Source organism: Panthera pardus, unplaced genomic scaffold (genome assembly GCF_024362965.1).
Source record: "Panthera pardus isolate Hobbes unplaced genomic scaffold, ASM2436296v1 HiC_scaffold_10, whole genome shotgun sequence".
NCBI classification, from domain to species: domain Eukaryota; kingdom Metazoa; phylum Chordata; class Mammalia; order Carnivora; family Felidae; genus Panthera; species Panthera pardus.
In genome coordinates, this window is record NW_026526655.1 from 72,238,852 (window position 1) to 72,248,398 (window position 9,547).

Sequence of the window (9,547 nt, forward strand, 5' to 3'; positions counted from 1 at the left end):
GAGAGAGAGACAGAGACAGAGACAGAAATATAGACTCTTTGGAGTGAAAATGTTTTGAGAGAGGAAAAAGAAAAATTTGAACTTAAAGCAACTTAGAAAAGAATAAACAGTTGAAAGGATTTAACTAATTCAGGATTTTAGATACTCAAACTTAAGATGATCCCAGAAATATTTAGAAACTCTGCTAGAGAAATTCGTATTCCAGATAAATATGTATTTCATTATATGCATATATATGAAAGATTCATACCAGTATTAATAGGTTTGTTTTCATTCTTAAATATAGTTGCTTTGCTTAAAAATAAAAGGTCATATTAGAATCAGCTGTTTCAAAGAAAATCACAGTCTAAAATGGAGCCCTAGTTAAGATCACAAAATACGCTATCATATTTTAAAGCCTTCATGCTAGTAGTATGAGTTTTGTGTTAGAAAGTAAATCTGGACACTTGGTGAGTTTAGGGTTTTGTTTTTTTGGCCACCCATAGTGGGAGTGGGACCAGATTTTTTAGAGAAGTTAAATGAAAATGAAAATATTTTTCTGTGAAGATAATCAAGGAAAAAATACTGGACTGGCAGACTCCTCCTTTTGAGTTGCTTTTAGATTAAATGAACTGTGATTCCCTTCTTCCTTTTCATAGTTTAGATTATTTCTTAAAATTAAATTACTGTATATGCCATTCAGTACTTGACTCTCCCCACATAACTGTTAACTTAAAATATTTGCTTCTGCTTCTTGAGTCTACCTTTGTTACCATAGAAACAGAAGTGGACTAGGGAAATTGGCAAAGCAGCCATCAACTGAAATTAATGAGGAGTCTAATTCTTTACCTGTAGTTGTGTTTAATTTACAACTCCTGTTTTAAAGATATGCAGTGTAAGGTCGGTTGACTAGGAGGAAAAATAACCTGAAAACTTAACTCTCATTTGCTTCAGACTTGTTCATTTGCCTAAAAAGCTATTGAGAAAGAGCCTTTCTTTTTTTTTTTTTTTTTTCAACGTTTTAAATTTATTTTTGGGACAGAGAGAGACAGAGCATGAATGGGGGAGGGGCAGAGAGAGAGGGAGACACAGAATCGGAAACAGGCTCCAGGCTCCAAGCCATCAGCCCAGAGCCTGACGCGGGGCTCGAACTCATGGACCGCGAGATCGTGACCTGGCTGAAGTCGGACGCTTAACCGACTGCGCCACCCAGGCGCCCCGAGAAAGAGCCTTTCTAACAGCTTGGAAAAGAGCTTTTCATTCTTGTGAATGGTTAGACTACTATCTATTCTGTGCTGCTGTATCTTTAGATGTTTATAATGTGCTTTTCATTCATAGGTATTACAATAACACATGTTTTCTAGGGAATGAGATTTGATATTATGTGATATAAGCCTACTGTGGTCAATATATTTTCACACATACTATTTAAGTGAACCCTGAAAAATACAGATCTTAAATTCTGAGAAGGTATTGAAAATATTATTAGATGTAGTTAAGACTGTTACTTATCATGTCAAGAAATAAATGTTTTAAAATAAGCTTTTATTTTAATTTAATTTTTTAATGTTTACTCATTTTTGAGAGAGAGAGAGAGCATGAGAGGCAGAGGGGCAGAGAGAGAAGGAGACACAGAATCTAAAGTAGGCTCCAGGCTCTGAGCTGTCAGCACAGAGCCCCACGTGGGGCTTAAACTCATGAGCCGTGAGATCATGACCTGAGCCGAAGTCTGATGCTTAACTGACTGAACCACACAGGTCCCCCTAAAATCAACTTTTAAAATGTAAAATGTCGGGGTGTCTGGGTGGCTCAGTCAGTTGAGCATCTGTCCCTTTTTTCTTCTCGAAGGTAAGCGATTTATTTATGTTTTTTAAATGTTTATTAATTTTGAGAGAGAGAGAGAGAGAGCATGTGAGCGAGCAGTGGAGGGGCAGAGAGAATCCTAAGCAGGGATTAACTTAACTGATTGAGCCACCCAGGCACCCCGAGCAACTCAGCTTAGGTCATGATCTCATGGTTCGTGGGATGGAGCCCTGAGTTGGGCTCTATGCTGTGAGCTTGGGATTCTTTCTCTCTCCTTCTCTCTCTGTCCTTCCCCTGCTTGCACACTCACGCTGTTTCTCTCCCTCTCAGAAGAAATAAACATTAAAAAAAATAGTAAGACTTGAATGTCAGAATTACTCCTTGATCCATTGGCTACAGAATGGATATTGTATTAGCAAGCATGACAGCAGCATGAGAGCTCTGTAGTGACCAGGTGCATGGTCAATGAGCAGTAATACTTTGAAAGGAATCTTTTTTTTGAGCAATAGTTCTCAACAGTGGGCTTAATTCAGTACACAATGTTTTAAACAGATGTGCTATCATCCAGGCTTTATTGTTTCATTTATAGAGCATAGGCAGAGTAGATGTAGCGTAATTCTTAAGGGCCTAGGAGTTTGGGAATGGCAAATCAGTATTGGCTTCAACTTCAAGTCACCAGCTGTGTTAGTCCCTAACAAGAGTCAATCTGTCCTTTCAAGGTTTGAAGCCAGATATTGACTTCTCCTCTCTAGCTGTGAAAGTCCTAGATGACATCTTCCAATTGAACGCTATTTGTCTACATTGAAAAATATGTTGTTTAGTGTAGGCATCTTCTTTAATTCTCTTAGCTAGATCTTCTGGATAACTTGCTGCAGCTTCTACATCAGCACTTGCTGCTTCACCTGATGCTTTTATGTTATGAAGATGGCTTCTTTCCTTAAATCTCATGAGCCAACCTCTGCTAGCTTCCAGCATTTCTTCTGCGACCTCCTTTCCTCTCTCAGTCTTCATACAATTGAAGAGTTAGTGCCTTGCACTGGATTAGGCTTTGGCTTAAAGGGATTTTTTGACTGGTTTGATCTTCTGTCTAAATCACTAAAACTTTCTCCATATCAGCAATAATGTAGTTTCACTTCTTATCATTCATGTGTTCTTTAGTGTAGCAGTTTTAATTTCCTTCAAGAACTTTTCCTCTACATTTACAACTTGGCTGTTTGGCACAAGAGCCCTAATTTTTGACCTGCCTCAGCTTTCAACATGCCTTCATCATTAAGCGTAATCATTTTTGCTTTCAATTTAAAGTAGGAGACATTCCTTTCCCTTTAACACTTAGACACCATTGTAAGGTTATTAAATGGTCTAATTTCTATATTGTTGTGTCTTGGGGAATAGGCCCAAGTTGAGAGAAGGAGACAGGAGATCTGTCCATCAGTGGAGCAACCAGAACACATCCAGCATTTATTAAGTTCATCATCTTGTATGGGCATGGTTCATGGCACCTCAAAACAATTATAATCATAACATCAAAGATCACTGATCACAGATCACTATAACAAATACTATGATAATGAAAAAGTTTGAAATAGGGTATTTACAGTGGGGCGTGGGCTGGGATCTTCCACTTGGGTCATCCTTTGTGCCCACACGTGTCTATGGCCCCGATGTTGCCTCTGCTGTACTGAGTGCCTCATGATCTGGGCTCCCTAGCGTTCCCAGCTCTTTGGTGGGGGGGGAGCTTCTGTGACCAGCCCAGCCCCTCTGCCTTGGCCTCTGCTGCAGCCATGCCTGGCCTTGTATGGGGCACTTGAGGCCCCCTCACCTGCAGATGGGCTGGATCAGCAGGGCCTCCTGAGCTCTCGAGGGCCCTGTGGCTGCAGCTGCCGCATGCTGCACAACCAGGAAGACAAAGCTTTTGTTGCATCCCTGGATGATGAAATTAAGGAGAAAAAAGATACAGAAGCATTAAGTCCCTCCCCAAGATGTCTGGAGGTTAGGAGCTGGAAGTGAATGGGACAGAAGTCAAATTAATGTGGAAAGTTGCTGAAGAAGAGATCAGTGTCACTTTCAACATTAACAATAGCATCCTGCCAACATCTGATGGGGAGGAGGATCCTTCCCTGAGGGAGAAGGTTGAAGAACAGGAACCTGAATTGTCCACTCCTAATTTCATGGTTGAAGTTAAAAGAATGCTGGTAAGAAGGCCCTATTCCTGGACTGTCACTATCCAGAAGATGAGGTTGGGCAAGAAGAGGAGGACGAGAGCGACATTTTCTCCATCAGTGAGGTGAGCTTTCAGTCCATTGGCGAATCTGCATGGAAGAACACAAATTACACACTCAACACCAGTTCCTTGGGCTGGGCCTTATATAACTACCTGATGGATTTTGTGGCAGCCGGAGGGGTGGATAACACTTTTGCAGGTGAGTTGGTGGAGCTCAGCACTGCCTGGGGAGCACCAGGAATACATTGCTTTTCTCGAAGGTCTCAGAAGTTTTGCCAAGAGCCAGTAGAACAGACAAGACGTTGAACATCTTAGATTTATAGTAGGCTTTGGCCAGGAAACAAACCTACTCTGAAGTCAGACACACACGTATTCTGAGATGGTTTTCATCTCATTCATTATCACTGAAAATAATTCGAACTTAAACAGTCTTGTAAATAATTACATTAGAGGATGATAAATGCATCAGAAAAATTAGATTTAATGTAAAGAGGTAGCTCTGAAGAAGGTAACTGTGAGATGGGTAATATTTTAGGGAGAAAGTCACCATATTGTTCTACTCTGAAGGCAAGGGCTGCATTTTATCATCTAAAAGTTACATATTTATAACACATAGCCCTGGACCTTAAAATTGGTAATATAGTTGGGGTGCCTGGGTGGCTCAGTTGGTTGAGCATCTGACTTCGGCTCTGGTCATGTTCTCATAGTCTGTGGGTTCGAGCCCTGCATCGGGGCTGTGCTGACAGCTCAGAGCCTGGAGCCCGCTTCGGATTCTGTGCTCTCTCTGCTCCTCTCCCACACATGTTCTGTCTGTCTGTCTGTCTGTCTGTCTGTCTCTCTCTCTCAAAAATGAATAAACATTAAAAAAATACTGGTAATATAGTCATAGTCAATAAATATTAGTGATTAAACAAGTTGAAATCTTAGCAGATTTTTGAAGAATTAATTGGAATATGTTCACGTGGGCAAAATGGGAAAGCACAGTGCTAGCAAATAATATTGGAAGATCAGGCTAGCAAGTGATGAAGAATCTTGCAGGTGATGGGACATTAGTGAGGGTTTTTTTTTTTTTTTTCGTTAAGTTTTTTGAAAGGAGGAGAGGGACATGATTAGATTTAGTCAGGTTTAGGCTTTAGAAAAGGATCTCTACTGGCATTGTGGAAGATGTAATTGAGGGAAAAGAGAGAGAGAGAGAAGTTATCTTTTCTTAGTAATGAATTTCAACACGTAAAACCTTGTAGGATCAAAATTTAACTGAGCATCTAAATTCAAGCTTTTACACATTTATATTATTTAGTTTTAGAGTTTATATTATCCCAGTCTAAATATATTTTATGTTGAATAGTTTTAATTTTTCAATATATTTTTAGTTATCCTTATGATACGTTTTAATATTCAAAATGACCAATTCATATATACTAGTGGTATTTGGATACATATCAGGGAGAATAGTTAGTGAACTTGCTTAATTTTTTTTTTTTTTAAGTAGGAAATTTATAAGCCTGAAGTTGATGAACTTGTTCAACTGGAGATTAGTTAACACCTTTAAGGTAGCTTAATAATAAGCTTAGCAGCAATTTGCCAAAAAAAATTCTGAATTGTATGTAGAATTAGGTGATTTGATTACTTCCATTCAGCAGATTTGTATATAGTCCAGCACCTTCCACACACACAAAAAACAAAACAAAATGAAGGCAGATATTTTCAAGGTTTAAGTAATACTTTTAGTCTTGATCTTTACAAATCCTTTTTTGCTGTAGCAGACGTAAACTTCTAATCATGCTATAATTACTACAAACTCTAGATCATCAATAAATTAACAATTCGCAGTGGGTTTTCAAGTTTAATATGATATTTTAATAATAAGGCTGTAATTGTGAAATAAGTATAGTATCCTAAAAATAATAACCTGCATCTTTACCACACATAAAATCATTTATTAAATACATTTAAATTCTGAGTATTAAATCTGCTTTACTCATACTTAGTTGAGAAGTTTGTGAGTGAACAACATAAGGGTGACTTTTGCTAAAAATACAGAATGAGTAGGCATGCAAGGGAAAAAGTCATTTATTTAGGCCAAGGTTTTGAAAAGACAATTATTTTTTTTAAGTTTTTTTATTTTTTTAAGTAATCTCTATACCCTATGTGGGACTCAAACTCACAACTCCAAGATCAAGAGTCACATGCTCTTCAGACTGAGCCAGCCAGGCACCCTTAAAAAGATTAATCTTAAGTAAGCATTCAGGTAGCAAGCAGGTCACAAGTGGTAAGATTTCTAATAAGAGAGAGATGAGGAAAACTGAAAGAAGTCTTATTGCTTCCATTAAGCACAGGGACAAAGTCTAGTTCATTTAATGCGGACATCACTTGTACTACAGTTACAAAACTAATACATAGGAAATACCTAATTGATTTTTTTAGATGATTCTGAGTATTAGGAAAAAAGACAGAGTCTTATTGAAGGAGGAAGGGAAAGTATGTTAACCATTTTATCTGGAATATTTCTAATATGGATACTTAAATTTTAAAAAATGATTTCTAATTATTATTTGCTGAATTTACAGTAACAGAAACTTCTTATCCAATGCAAGTTGGAGGTGATAGCTATTCATTTAATCAAAACAGTCAAAATGGGAAATCATTAAAAATATATATATATACATATATAATAAACATTTATTTTTTTGAAATTTTGTTTTAATGTTTATTAGTAAGAGACAGAGTGAGCACAAGTGGGGCAGCAGCAGAGAGAGAGGGAGACACAGAATTGAAGCCTGATCCAGGCTCTGAGCTGTCGGCACAGAGCCCGACGTGGGGCTCGAACTCACGGACTGTGAGACCATAACCTGAGATGAAGTCGGATGCTTAACGGACTGAGCCACCCAGGCGCTCCAAAACATTTAGTTTTTTTTTTTTTTTTTAAATTTTTTTTTTTAGCGTTTATTTATTTTTGAGACAGAGGCAGAGCATGAACAGGGGAGGGTCAGAGAGAGAGGGAGACACAGAATCCGAAACAGGCTCCAGGCTCTGAGCTGTCAGCACAGAGCCCAATGCGGGGCTCGAACTCACGGACCGCGAGATCATGACCTGAGCTGAGGTCAGATGCTTAGCCGACTGAGCCACCCAGGCGCCCCAACATTTAGTTTTTTTAATGTAAGCTGTTAATAACTCAAACTTTCACATTCATTTGTGATTTAAAAAAAAATATTTTTTAATGTTTTTATTTATTTTTGAGACAGAGAGAGACAGAGCATGATCAGGGAAGGGGCAGAGAGAGAGAGAGAGAGAGACAGAATCCTAAGCAGGCTCCAGGCCCTGAGCTGTCAGCACAGAGCCTGACACGGGGCTGGAACTCAGATCATGACCCTACTGACTGAGCCACCCAGGCGCCCCATTTGTGATTTTTTTTTTTAAATCTGTCTGTTGGGGGGGAGGAGAGGGAGTAAATTTGTACTTTTTATTTAAGGATTGATTCCCTAAGTGGAAATCATTGTCTTTCCTGAACCCACACTTCCAAAATAAAAATTTATTATCAGATTCTTTAAAGTAGAAAGAACCTAGATACTTTTTTTTAAATTTTATTTTAGTTAACATAGAATGCAATATTGGTTTCAGGGGTAGAATTCAGTGATTCATCACTTACATATAACACCCAGTGCTCATCACAAGTGCCTTCCTTCATACCTGTTACCCATCTAGCCCATCTCCCACCCACCTACCTCACTCTATCAACCCTCAGTTTGTTCTCTTTTATTTTTTGTGGTTTGTTTCCCTCTCTCCTCTTTTTCTTCCCTCTTCCCATGTGTCCATTTGTTTTGTTTCTCAAATTCCCCATAGGAGTGAAATCATATGGTCTTTGGCTTTCTCTGATTTATTTTACTTAACATAATGTTGTTATGAATGGCATGTTGTTATGAATGGCAAGATTTCATTCTTTATGATCACTGAGTAATATTCCATTGTATTTGTATACCATCTCTTTATTCATCAGTTGATGGATATTTGGGCTCTCTCCATAGTTTGGCTACTGTTGGTAATGCTGCTATGAACATTGGGGTGCATGTACCCCTTTGTATCTGTATTTTTTGTGTTCTTTGGGTAAATACCTAAGAGTGCAATTGCTGGATTGTAGGGTAGGTCTATTTTTAGTTTTTTTGAGAAAACTCCATACTGTTCCCTCGAGTGGTTGCACCAAGAACTTACATTCTTACAAAGCTTTCTGGGTGCACAGTCCCTATATATATTTATGATGTTTTCTGTAAGTATATATGCTTATCTTACCTTGTCTAATTAACAGTAACTTTAAGAAAAATATTTTTATCAAGTTTTTCAGAAGCATTCAATTTTCAGGGAAATAACCTTTTTTTTTTGCACTCATTTCATTGTTTTATGTTGTAATTAATGAAATAACATAAATACAGTATCAAATATTACTAGCCTAATACAATTCAGAACAAACAAGATTTCCTAGGTATGCAAATCAAATAGTGGGAGCAAAAATACGGCCAACTAGAAAGAGAAAGAAATAGTTGCCTGTAAGATTTTTGCTTTTGCAAAGCTTGTTTGTTCCATGTACCTAGTATTTATTACCCAATCCATCATCAAATCAAATAATCTTTGAGACGTATCTCAAAGAGATCTGCCCAGAGGTAGGTACACTTGCCTTTCCACTCCCCCATAATCCCTCTTGTTTTCGTATAGTTGCTTCATATTACTCACATGTCTCCCTCTTGAATCATCATCTTTTCCCTTCTTGGATTATTACTACAACATACCAGGGAAAAAAGATACTTCTTTTCATTTCTTTCATTATTTCCATAAATTCTCTGCTTGTCATTCAGCTCTGTTGAATTTGCTACCTATAATGCTCGCCTGCCATTCTTCCTTATTCTGGCCTTAATCATGCTTTTGCTTCACATCAGCTCCACAAAACTGTTATTGCCAGTGTTCATGATGACTTCTGTGACTTCAGTCAGTTCCCAGTTCTCACTTTTTAACAAGACTTGTAGGATTTAACAAAGTTTGTCACTCTATCCTCCTTTAAATGTTCTTTTTCTTTTGCCTTCCACAATTTTCTTATTTTGTTTTTCCTCCTAGTTTTCTGTTTTCCCTTTCTTTGCTGGTTTCTCTTCATCTCTCCACCCATGCCCCAGGCCTCACTCCTTGCACAACTTCTGTTCTTTCACTGTAATCACTTTCTTGGTGAAATAATTCAATCCTTGGATTTAGATAGCATTGAAATGCTAATGACTCCCAAAGTTGCTTATTCCATTTTTTGAGGGGAGTTTTCCTATTGAAATATAATTGATGTATAATGTTATATTAGTTTAATGATACTTATGTATGATGTGAAATAATTACCCCGTTAAGTCTGGTTAACATCTATCACCGTACATAGTTACAAAATGTTTTTTCTTGTGATAAAAACTTTTAAGATATATTCCCCTCGCAACTTTCAAATATGCAATATAATTTACTATCTATAGTCACCACGCTGTATTACATCTCATGACTTATTTATTTTGTAACTGCAAGTTTGCA

At 37.7% G+C, this 9,547-nt stretch overlaps 1 pseudogene; it reads left to right on the forward strand.

The window, feature by feature from the left end:
• The first annotated feature begins 413 nt into the window (after positions 1-413).
• On the forward strand, positions 414-4,828 carry LOC109271770 (complement component 1 Q subcomponent-binding protein, mitochondrial-like; annotated as a pseudogene).
• The last annotated feature ends 4,719 nt before the right edge of the window (positions 4,829-9,547 follow it).